General features: G+C 42.2%; 1 protein-coding gene across 2 annotated transcripts in view; it reads right to left on the reverse strand.

The window, feature by feature from the left end:
• Window positions 1-12,989, reverse strand: part of COP1 (COP1 E3 ubiquitin ligase) — a 181,474-nt gene that overhangs the window by 9,513 nt on the left and 158,972 nt on the right. The gene's annotated exons all lie outside the window — the stretch shown is intronic.

Genomic DNA, 12,989 nt, shown 5'->3' on the forward strand with positions numbered 1-12,989 from the left:
CAAACAACCTGTGAGTGGATGGGGCTCAGAGAGCTCCGAAGAACTGTGACTAGCCCAAGGTAACCCAGCTGGCATGTGTTGGAGTGCACAAACTAATCTAGTTCCCCAGATAAGCCTCCACAGCTCAAGTGGCAGAGCGGGGAATCAAATCTGGTTCTCCAGATTAGAGTTCACCTGCTCTTAACCACTATACCAGGCTGGCTTTGGATTGGTTCACTTTATTGTGTATGTGTTTGCATACTCCTAATCCTTCACAACCTTGGTTGGCATCCTCTATTTCTAAAAATCTCTGATCTTGTACTTGTATGTATGTAGACTCTTATGCAAACGCTCTTTTCAAAACCATCTTTGTACAGGTTAACATTATCCTTTTCTTTCACAGTCTGTCACTGTGGTCTTCTCTAATATAGTTGCCACCACCTTTCTGAAATACTTTCCCACCCTCAGTTCTGTATGCAGTACCCCTAATTCTTCTACCACCTTCTCATTTAATATCCTGAGAAAGGTTTTCCCATTTCTTTAGGTCAGTTTCCATAACTTCGTTCTGAAATCTGTACTTTTTGCTATCCCTGTCATAGTTCTCTCTTCCTCCTTCCTGTTTTGTCTTCCCAAAGACACTCTAGTTCCTACCCTTTCCCTCAGCGCTTTCTCTCCGGCTAAGCACTGCCCTTTTCTAATGTTCATTTCTAACGTTTTCTAATGTATTGCCTTTTCAAAAATTAACTTGACCCCTATCAGTCCTCCCAAATGTTGCAATTAATGTGACATGTATGCCGCTGACCTTGAGGTTTTCTCCTAATGTCAAAATTGTGGACAGTGCCTCCCGATGGCAACCTGGCTGGGGGAAAAAAGAACTGAATTCTTCAAACCTGGGAACGTATGGCAGTTCTTGTTAGCTTTCTAGTTTTGGAGTCTCTCAGGCCTGATGCCATGAAGTTGTCCTAGGGACCCACAACGATTCCGAGAAGAGGCTCCAAGCAGCAGAGAAACTGTTCGAGCAGTTGTCTTTAAATGTTTTCATGATGAACCACCAATGCTGTCATCCAGCATTGTTTGCCCAGGAGAAACTGACAATTGGTACCAGGTTTTTAAAAATGATTTGTTGGTATTTGTATTCAGAAGCATGCCACAAAATGAACCCTTTTGTCTTGGCTTTCCAGCTGTTACTGCTTTCCCTCGAAACAGTAGCGTTTTGTGGAAGCTGTAAAACAACACTGAAAGCATTCGCACTGCCTCTATAAATAGTCCGCTATTCAACTTTCATATTCACATCCCCAACTAGATATCATGCATTTCCTCCTTGTGGAAATGCAGCCGCAGCCAGCTTTCCAGCAAAGCATTAGTCAAAACCTTGAAAACCTGAAGATATGCAGGAAATAGTCCGTTTCTCCAAACACAACCAGATGTTGAGAACGTCAATATTTTAACACATGACAATAGCTTTCCCTTTCTGAAATTTGCTTAAAAGGCAAATTACTATGCAATCGTTGTACAAATGAACTACTCTTAAGGAAAAAAAAGTAAAAGGATTTTTACTGTGTGTGATAAAGACTAACATCTCTAATGGATTTCAAGTAACGTCAAACAGCAACTGGATGCTACTCTATCAGCAAAAAAACAGCCACACTCCTTCTGTGGAAGCAACAGTACCATGCCCTTGCAAGAATGATATTCCTGCACCATCGTTCTAGAGGAATTATTCATTACAATATGAGTTGTTGGCATTAGTGTCTACCTGAAGACACCAATCTATAGAACAAACCTGCTTTGCTCATGTTTGTGTATGTGTGAGAGAGAGAGAGAGAGAGCGTGCGCGGGGGAATTTCCCGAGAAAAATGACATCACAACTCTTATTTTCTGAATAGGAAATAATACGGTTGAGATAGTAAACAAGTAAAGATTCAAGTAGAAGCTGCCTTGCACTGAATCAGACCAGCTATTCATCAGGGTCGGTCTTGTCTACTTAGACTGGTAGTGACTCTCCCGGGTCTCAGACTGAGACCTCACAACTGCCAGCGTGGTGTAGTGGTTAAGAGCAGGTGCACTCTAATCTGGAGAACCAGGTTTGATTCCCCACTCTGCCACTTGAGCTGTGGAGGCTTATCTGGGGAACCAGATTAGCTTGTGCACTTCAACACATGCCAGCTGGGTGACCTTGGGCTAGTCACAGTTCTTCGGAGCTCTCTCAGCCCCACCCACCTCACAGGGTGTTTGTTGTTGGGGAGGGGTAAGGGAGATTGTAAGCCTCTTTGAGTCTCCTTGAAGGAGAGAAAGGGGGGATATAAATCCAAACTCTTCTTTTTCTTAAGGGGAGGTCCTGGGGAACGAACATGGGGCCTTCCGCACATGAAACAGATGCTCTGCAACGGAGCCACAGTGCCTTGCCAGCTAGGATGTCTAGAGAGTCTTTAGAGGCTTCTTTTCCATCCATTAAGGTTCAACACAACACGGTACAGAAAGATTATTAATGGCAGCCTAATTTATCCAGTAATGCTTCTAAAACATATTCTACTTTCAAGATGGAAAGACAGGCTACCTTTTTCCTGATGTCCCTGGTTACATGTTTGTTTTTTTGAAACTATTTCATTTCAAATATGTACGAATGATCAAGAAATAATTTTAAAAATCCTTCCCCTTTATCAATGGGTATAAGCTTTTATTTTAGTACAGTGTGAAGACCTATGCTTCTTTCAGTCTCTCAAAACTCAGACTGAGGTTCCAGTAATAGGTAAAACAGTTTGCGGGACCCAAAAAGCTATCATGGGTAAACAGGAAATCCCATCCCAGGCAGACTCCTGTTGCCCCCTTTCCCTTCAGTTTCTACTCCTGCTTCCCCCTGTTAGCTTTCCCACCTAAGATCTACTTCTCCCAGCAGACTTCCTCCCGCTCTGGCTTCCAGTTGCCACCATTGGAGGAGAAGAGGAGCCAATGAAGGAATTAAGTGCTTAGGAAATTTCCTACGGTGATCTGAATGGCTGCCTTTGTAACCCGCAACAGCAGTCATGATTGCATGAGGCCACCGTACAAGATTCTAGGAGCCTTTACTGACTGCAAAGGTAGCCTGTAGCAAGCAAGCCTCTGGGGCTCATGTTCTGCTATATGGAATCGCTTTACGAGTTGAGTGCCTGCTAACAAGCGTTGGGTGCCAACTGGGGTGCCTGATGCTTGAGAGAGGGCAATAAATGTTTAAAGTTGTTTCCTGTAGCAGAACAGGAGGCAGAGCCCTCTGACTCTGCAAGAGCTGCCTTCATTATCAACAACAGAGTTCACAATCCTGTGAAATAGCTTCACAAGAATTCAGGTGCCCTTACTGGTTGCCAAGGCAACCCGATTTTTCGGTGGGGGCCCTCACAGATATGCAGAATGCTTTGTCCCCTTTCCACCTGGCCCTTCAGTACACAGATGATCTTCAGAATCAGATACAGCATGGTTTACATTTGATTGACTGATCTGAAGGTATATCATCAATCCACTAAAAATATTGAACAGGCTGCCAAAGAAGGTAAGCTAGATTTGAGTCCAGTATGTTAGGGTATGTTCTTAGAGATGGCACATATTTCTGGAGATAACAAAAAATGCTTAGCAAAGCTCCCTGCAGTATACCCACAAAATGACAGACTCTGACTTGTGGAAGTTCACAGTGTTTTTGTGTCAGGCCTAGTAGTCCATTTGCTTCCTTATCCAATCACCTAGTATGGGAAACTGCTCCCCTGTTTGTGTTGGTCATCTCTCTGGTAAGAGACACCTTAGAATTACAAGCAGAGTGCGCGGAGGCAAAGCACAGCGGAGCATCCCCAAGCATGAATGTGTGAACTGGCATAAAGTCGGAGTCATCCTTAGTTTCTATGCTGATAAAAAGAGTATTTATTAATGAACTCCATTCAGGATAGAAAAGTGGAGAAATAGGTTCTCTAATCTAATCTATCTGGCTAGATGGTGATGGATGCAGATAGCATCCCTCTGCACACACGGTGCAAGTTGGAGAGGTAAGGGAAGAATGGTGTGGAGAGGAGGAAGAAGCAGCAGCAGGAAGGAAGGAAGGAAGGAAGGAAGGAAGGAAGGAAGGAAGGAAGGAAGGAAGGAAGGAAGGAAGGAAGGAAGGAAGGAAGGAAGGAAGGAAGGAAGGAAGGAAGTCCCCTAAGAGTATCAGTCTACACATCAAAGGGATAGTGTCAGCATGATAGAGAAAAGGTGCCAGTCTCTTGACCCTCTCTAGCTATCTGGTAAAAAAACTGTCTGTGTTTGAGGCAGGAAACAGCGTACAGTCCTTCACTGCCAACAATTTCGACAGAGATGAAGGTGGAGGGACTAGGACTCTGCAGTAGAACATCTGCTTCCACTGCAGTACATTTTAGCTTGAGCTCTCCTCACTGCCTGGTCCTTTGAAGTGGAGATGCGAGAAACTGAACCTAAGACCCACTGCCAGCCACAGCAGAAAATTCTGGCCTTGCTCCTCCGCTTCATGTGCACCTGACAAAATATACCTGACAAAATATACTTTTACCTTCTCATGCACTGTTACAGTAACTCCTGTATTTTTAGAATTCTGCTTTTTGAGTAGCCAGAGTTGTCTACTGTGTCAGTTACGTCTCTCGCCTTCTGTTCAGTAAATGCTGAGCCAGCATGGTTATAGTGCTTAAGAGAAGTGGACTCTAAACTGGAGTATCTGGTTTGATTCCTCCTTCCTCCACATGAGCAGTGGACTCTTATCTAATGAACTGGGGTTTGCTTCCCTGCTCCTACACATGAAGCCTGCTGGGGTGACAGTTCTTTCAGATCTCTCTCTCAGCCCCGCCTATGTTACAAGGTGTCTGTTGTGGGAAGAAGACGGAAAGGAGTTTGTAAGTTGCTTTGAGACTCCTTACAAGAGAGAAAGGAAGGGTATAAAAATCCTCTTTTTTTCTTCTCTTTGTTCTTCTTCTCTTCTTCTCTTTGTTCTTGTGTCTGGGTCATTCATTGGCATGCTTAACACAGCATCATAAGACATGCAAAGGGTGCTGGATGCAGAGGGAATGAAGAAACCCTTGCTATATCGGTAACTATTTAGCCTGCTTACAACAGCAGCGATGCACAAACTGGATTAACTAAGCATGATCTAAATTGATGAAAACTGTTTATCCTTAGGTTGAAATTCATTTGCTGACAAACAACTGATAGGCAGCACAGTAAACTGTATTAGGAGGTTTCATTTTTATCCGAGAAAGTTTAAATTTATTCATGAAAGGGAAGAGAAGATGGATGCTAAAATCCTACCGCTTTTCTGCAAAAATGGCCAGTTACAGCGGGAGGACTAAAAAATATAATCTGCAACTGCTAATTTAGACCATAATACCACTTAATGGACTGAGGCAGCTCATACACGGGTGGAAGACAAAATGAGAAAATGGGGAAATAAGTTTGTCAGCAATGCAGAACTAAAGAAGCATCTAGTAGAACATGAAAAGGAACCGGATAACCAATTAGCCACGTAGGAATATTGAAATAAACTTGGTTATAAATTAATGTAAGAGGGCTGGTACAGTGTAGTGACTAAGAGACCAGGCTTCAAATCAGAAAATCCCCAGTTCTTCTTCCTGCCGCAAATGATCAAGCGGCCGGAGGAAGTTCTCTCTCAATCCACCATCAGCAAATTGGGAATAACAATCTTTCCTAACTACGACAGGTAAAATACCTGAAGCACTTTGGACTTTTGAAGAGCACTGTAAAAGGGAAGGATTATTATTAAGCGTAAGTTGAAGATCTGGTAAATAAGCCAGCAGAGACATCTTAACCATATTTTTCGAGGACAAAAACGTATATTCTCTAATGGTGACAAAGGATTTTAATGTGGGGGAAACAATACTCTGCGAGTAAGCAACAGATAAGAAAATAATGTTGAAAAGTGGCTGTTTCAAATCCTCCTCCAGGCAGAATGTGACCCCCCCCCCCCCCAATTTCTTATAGCATCTGGTTTCTATGGATCTTCAACTGGTAATTTCTACAGGGAGAAGACATTCAACTGAAGTCCAAAATGGCTCCTGAAATGCTGCTCTTTGGGGGACAAAGGATTCCCAGGAATAATACGGAGAGGACTAAAAAAAAAATCACCCTTATCCACAGAAAGCCTCCCCTGGAACAAAGCCTTTGCCCTCATCCCTGCTTTGGCATCATTTGGATATCATTAGGCAAGGTACTGAGGTGCGTCCTCACAATTCTGTTTCTTATTTTCGGGAGAAAGCACAATATAACTAAAATCTGCTAATAAAATCTCCAATAATATCATTTTCAGAAGCTACGGAACCTGCAAATATGAAACCAGGGAAGACTTCTCTTATGCAGCTGGCTTAGGGTGCAGTTCTGCAAGCTTTACACATTATTGATTGATTGATACCCCGCCCTTCCCAACAAGGCTCAGGGCGGCAACATCAATAAAAAGGTAACAATTGCACAATATAAAACCAGTACCGACACAACGGTATCATTAAAACATGCACAATAATGAATAAAAAGAAGGCAGATGGCAAAAACCCTAACCAGACACCCATGGGAGGCAGCGATGTTCCAGTCAGGCCAGCTGGCATGATATAAAAGCCTAGCAGAAGAGCCTCACCTTGCAGGTAACTCTTGAGGAACTTTACTAAAATGCACCGCAGAAATTTGACTTTCAGCTGCCTCATTCCACCAGGTAGGGGCCAGGGCCGAAAAAGCTCTGGCGCTAGTAGCGGCCAGCCAAATCTGCTTCGGGCCAGGAACCACCAGTAAATCCCCCCCCCCCCCGATGAATAGAGGGGTCTAGGGCAGGGGTAGGGAACCTGCGGCTCTCCAGATGTTCAGGAACTACAATTCCCATCAGCCTCTGTCAGCATGGCCAATTGGCCATGGTGGTAGGGGCTGATGGGAATTGTAGTTCCTGAACATCTGGAGAGCCGCAAGTTCCCTACCCCTGGTCTAGGGGCAATATGGGGAGAAGCGGTCCTGTAGGTAATGCCCTATTGCCATCCACTTGTCTTCTCCTGTGGTCCACGCCTGATTTAGGCACAGTGATGATAGTGAGCCCTCCTACGGTGCTGAAACAAACGGAAAGGATGAAGCTACCATCGCATCAGGATACTTACTTTGGAAAAAAGCACACCTGTTTAAGGACTGCCTCGTACTGTCTACCCTATGAGCTAAGATCTTCCTCTCATGTCCTGACCTCTGTGCCCCTGCCTTCAGACATGAGGCGGGTGGAAACCAGAGGGCTTCTTCCAATAGTGGCACCTCTCCTATGAAATGCCCTCCCCCTTGAGGTTCACCTGGTCCCCATGTACTCTTCTTCAGCCACTAGGCCGAATCATTTCTGTTCACCTACATTTTTAATTCAGGGGCTAAGCTCTTAAAACCATTTTTTAAACATACTTTTATGTTTAAGTATTCAGAACTGTTCAAATTATTTTAAGCTAATTCTTGTGGGGTTTTTGGGCTGTGCGGCCATGATCTGGTAGTTTTAGCTCCTAACGTTTCGCTCGACCCTACGGCTGGCATCTTCAGATGCATGTCACAGTAACGCAGTCTGAAAAGCCCACAACAGCCAGCTATTTCTTGCCATGAAAGCCTTCAATAATACATATTTTAATAAGAAGTTCAATTATTTATGTTTTTGTGCTCTGCTTGGATTTTAATAACCCATTTTTAATGTTCTATGGTTTTATTCTGTTTTGTAAAGTCTCCTTGGGCAGGTACCTTGAAGAGGTGCTGCAAAAAAACCCCCCAACTAAATAAATAACTAAATACATATAAGGACTGATGACAGCCATCCAGTTTCTATTCTTATGTTACCCTGTTTTTTTAAAATAAAGATAGAAGATAAAATGCCTTGACCTGCCCAGGCCAGCCTGACTGTGTCAGATCGCAGAAGCTAAGCAGGGTCAGACCTGGTTAGTACTTGGAAGGGAGGCCACCAAGGAATACCAGAGTTGTTAAGTAGATGAAGGCACTGTTAGTCTCTTGCCTTGAGAACACTACTGTTTTTCCCCCTAGTTTTGCCATCAATGTATTATTTGACCTTGGGGCAAGTCAGGTGGTCATAGTGCCTTGATCTGCTGATCTGTGAACCCAAGATATTACTTGGCTGTGGTCCTCCATTTGGTTGAAATTCACTGTGTGCATTCAGAATATCTGATGAATTGCACAGTATTAATTTAAAGTATTATTTTTACTGATTGGGTCATTAATTAGACTTGCAGATATAGTTGATTTATTGTCGTGATGGGGCTGAAATTTAATAAAGTAAAATATTAATGGGAAAGTAAAGTCAATTTAGAATCACTGTTATTGTCCTCATTATAGGACAGAACACCTATCGTTACCACAGTAACAAAGCTAAAGAGAAATGAGAAGATATAGGAAAAGGGCATACCTATGAGACCCTCTGCCTACCCTTCCCATAGCCTTGTCGACTATCATGTGGTTAGAGGTGAACAAAAAGGACATCATGTCCCATTTTTCCAGTATCTCTCAAACTCTAACCAGTAGAAACTTCAAAGTTTTGATGTGTACAAAAATTAATAAATGGAAAAGGTGACTTTACTTTTTTTTGGTTACAAGGGGGCTAGTCTGATCAATTACTTTATCACAGCAGCAGATCATTCCAATCTAATGGAGAAAGTCAAGGAGGAAGAATACATGGGTGGAGGCCCCCTCCCAACCTCGCCATACATCCACAATATGGTTCCGTTGCATGATAATCAGATAACTACATACTGCACTGGATGGTCTCATGCTATTATTGTGTGAACCCCCCCCCCCCCAAGTTTCAGGAAAGAGAAGAACTCCACCAGAGTAATTCAAACAATGGCCCCATCACTTTTTTATATTCCTTATTTAATATTTTTGAACCTCCATACATTAAGCCATTCCCGGGTATTCAATAAACGGACAACATAATAGATGGTCTGATGGTGAGCGTAAATCCCTAAAGAAAAATATTCACCATAAAGCGATCCAGCTGGCCTCTACAGCCCTGGCCCCTACTTGGTGGAACAGGCTCCCAGGTGAGATCAGGGCCCTGTGGGACATACAGAGTTTCCGCAGGGTCTGTAAAACGAACCTGTGCCACCAGGCATTCAGCCAGCCGGGATAGGATCGAAACCTTGCTATATAATAAACATCTGCCCTCCCGTGGGCGCAAGGAAGGCAGGGGGGACTTTTGATGCCATCTGAAATGTAGGTAATTTATGCAATTTATGGTTCCTTAATTAGTGGGGATTGTTTGTTCTTAGCTGTTTTTAAATGTTAGATATATAATTGTTGGACACCACTCTGAGCCCCTCAGGGGAGGGCGGTATACAAATTAAACAAACAAACAAACATTGTGAATGTAAAAGGAATAATACATTGGGAGTCTTTAAGGGATTGTTGAACCTTAGGTCCAATACAGAAAGTATAGTATAGTATAGTATAGTATAGTATAGTATAGTATAGTATAGTATAGTATAGTGTAGTGTAGTGTAGTGTAGTGTAGTGTAGTGTAGTGTAGTGTAGTGTAGTGTAGTGTAGTGTAGTGTAGTGTAGTGTAGTGTAGTGTAGTGTAGTGTAGTATAGTATAGTATAGTATAGTAGGGAGGAAATGCATAGGGCATGGGGTCTTCTGATCACTGAAAATGACAACAAAGACTCCAGTCTCTTCTGGTCACTGACTTCCAAAAATTTGAACAGCAGACCTTTCTCTCCATTTTCTTTTCTGCAGCTAAGTGATATTTTTAAAGAAAATATTCTCTTTCGAAAACAGTACGCCCTTTGAACGGACCTCCATTTATCTCCCTAACTTTAGGCGGCTGCCCCAAGAAAGAAGTTCTCCCTAACTTTAGGCGGCTGCCCCAAGAAAGAAGTTCTCTTGATGACCAAGTATCTACAACAAGGGAAGACTCCTGGCCTAAATCTAGACCTGAATAACTTATTCAAGGCTGATTCAGCAAGAAGGGCTACAATTTTAGCTCCAGTCTTCTCTGAGATCAACCTCTTGGAGAAGTTCTTTCCAGTTTTGGAAGTACCCCATCACTGTTCCAATCTTTAAGAAAGATTCCAAAGCAGAGGCTGAAAACTACCGCCTCATTAGCCTGCTCTCATCAGTGGCAACACTATTACTTCATACCTGTATTTCAAATTAGAGGAATGGATAACCTTCAATAATATATTATGATGGAAACAAACAGGCTTTAGGAAGTCCTTTGCTCCTCAAAATTACTGTTTAATTCTAGTACATTTAACTGAAAAAATATACCTTCCCACCCAGAGGTAAAACGTATGTCACATTTATAGACCTTAAAAGAGCTTTTGACACTATATCTAGTAGCAGACTGTGAGGAAAATTGGAGCATCCATTAATTGATAAAAGACTGCTTTGGCTAGTAAAATACCTTTATTCCCCATGTGAGGCCCAAGCATGCTGCGGAGAAAAGGGAGAACTCATGGAGTATTTTTGACTTGATAGAGGAATGAAACAAGGCAGCCTCTTGACACCCATGGTTTTCAGTTTGTATTTAAATGATCTTGCAACTGCTCTCTCCTCAGAAGAATTTCACTGTCCACATTTATTCTCAAAGGCATTAACCCTACTCCTTTATGTGGATGATGCCATTCTTATGCCACGCACCCAAGACTGGACTGAGAAGACTACTAAATCATTTTTTCAAAATACTGTAAATCTGAGGAACTTCAGATTAACGACTCAAAATCAAAAGTTACTGTCATATTTAAAACTAAGAAAATCACCTGTATGATGAGAACTGATGGCATTCAATTAGAACAAATTCCTAAATTTCAATACTTAGCCTTTGTCTTTGACTTGAAGCGTGACAACTCCATTACAAACTCATTACAAAATTAAACCTCTGACGGCAGCAATTGAATTTTTTTTTCTGTTCCAAAGGAGGCAACTACATTCCAAGGAACTGCAGGTATTCAATACGAAAATTATTCCACAGCTTCTAGATTTGTTGCTGGGGTATCTCTAAGGTTAGATCTGGGCCAAGGATCTATGGAAGCTAAAGCACGGTTGCAAGAATTCAAACATTAGGCTAAAGGTCATTTTTTTCCAACAAAGAAGGACGCCCTAATCTATGAACTTAGTTCAATTCCCACTGTATGCGAGAAATAGATAAAAAATTGCTCAGTCTTGGCCTAATGAAGGATGATGTTCTAAAGCTTGGAAGAAGCAAATAAAGATTAAGAAACTGGGGTGCTGTGTGGTTTCCGGGCTGTATGGCCATGTTCTAGCAGCATTCTCTCCTGATGTTTCGTCTGCATCTGTGGCTGGCATCTTCAGAGGATCTGGAGATCCTCAGATCCTCTGAAGATGCCAGCCACAGATGCAGGCGAAATGTCAGGAGAGAATGCTGCTAGAACACGGCCATAAAGCCCGGAAACAACACAGCACCCCAGTGATTCCAGCCGTGAAAGCCTTCGACAATACAAAGATTAAGAAACATATAAAATTAGATTAAATGAAGGAGCTTGAAGAGTATGTTCCACCCAGTTCTCTGGAATTCTTCCACCTTTAAATATCCCTGCATATAACAGGACCAAATAGTCCTTTAGTATCATAGAGAATTAATGTTTATACATTTGAACACTGCACTTTCAGAAGTCTTGTCTGGGAGATATCATAATCTGCCCTATTTAGACAGACTCTGTCAAGGCAATCTGAAAAAGGTTGACTCTATCCCACATTATTTTGGAATGCTTTAATTAAAACTCTTATTGTGAATTAGGGATTGCCCTAATTTTAACAAAGCTACCTTCCATTATAATAAAAGATAATATAGTTCCCTGCTTGTTGGTGGATAGAGATCCAAGAATTATGCTGGTAGTGGCTTAAGTATCTCTCCACCATATTTTTCCTGAAAGAAATAAAAACTACCTATTTACTGGTCAAGATCTTTAGATCAAAGGAGCTTGAAAGAAGGGAAAAAATTGCAGTGAAAAATCTCAGGAGTCACTTATAGCATACTATTAATTTCTTAGGTGTTACCACCTCAGACTGTGGAGAACTGCTCTCCACCTAAGAATTCATCTCAATATTCCAATTATTAGAACATAAGAACAAGCCTGGTGGATCAGACCAGAGTCCATCTAGTCCAGCACTCTGCTACTCGCAGTGGCTCACCAGGTGCCTTTGGGAGCTCACAAGCAGGATGTGAAAGCAATGGCCTGCTGCTGCTGCTGCTCCCGAGCACCTGGTCTGCTAAGGCATTTGCAATCTCAGATCAAGGAGGATCAAGATTGGTAGCCATAGATCGATTTCTCCTCCATAAATCTGTCCAAGCCCTTTTTTAAGCCATTGTGACTGATCTCTGCCTATGTGCAGGGTAGGAGATCCAGAAGCCCAGGTGCAGACAAGTAGCTGGAAGGTAGGAGAAGGTTGAAAAGAAAAGCTATCAAGCTCCCAGACCAGAGCACTTAACCTCTTGGTTATACCAATGAAAGTTTATATAGTTGAAGCAGGACAATGGCTTACTACTTCACACCATACTCACTACCTCACATTATACCCAGAGCCAGAAACTGGGAAGAGTAAAGCGCTGTAATGAAAACACTTTCTGTTAGATAAAGAGGGAAAATTAAGTCATTCTGGGGTGGATGGAGAGAAAGAGGTTCTTTATATTCAGGACACAACGAAGATACTTAGAACTACCTCCTTGGATGAACAGAAACCATGAATGACTAAGCTTTTACTTAGCGACTTCATTCCATCCACACTGGAAGTGACACTGATCCAACCATGAGAATGAAGGTAATTATGAATTTTAAAATACTGCAACTTCAAGTAAAGCTGGCCTGTCCTATATAAAACATCATTTAGGAAATAACAAGTGTACAAACAGAGGATTGCATGTGTTCACTTTTTCAGTTTCTTCCTTGCTCGGTCCAAATGCTTGACCAGGACATGTGGATTTTTTATGAGCTTCCTTGTACTCTGAATGATTTTACCATGACTATTTGATTTTCTTACCTAGAGTGTGGTAATGGGG

This window comes from Sphaerodactylus townsendi, linkage group LG05, assembly GCF_021028975.2.
Source record: "Sphaerodactylus townsendi isolate TG3544 linkage group LG05, MPM_Stown_v2.3, whole genome shotgun sequence".
Lineage (NCBI taxonomy): Eukaryota > Metazoa > Chordata > Lepidosauria > Squamata > Sphaerodactylidae > Sphaerodactylus > Sphaerodactylus townsendi.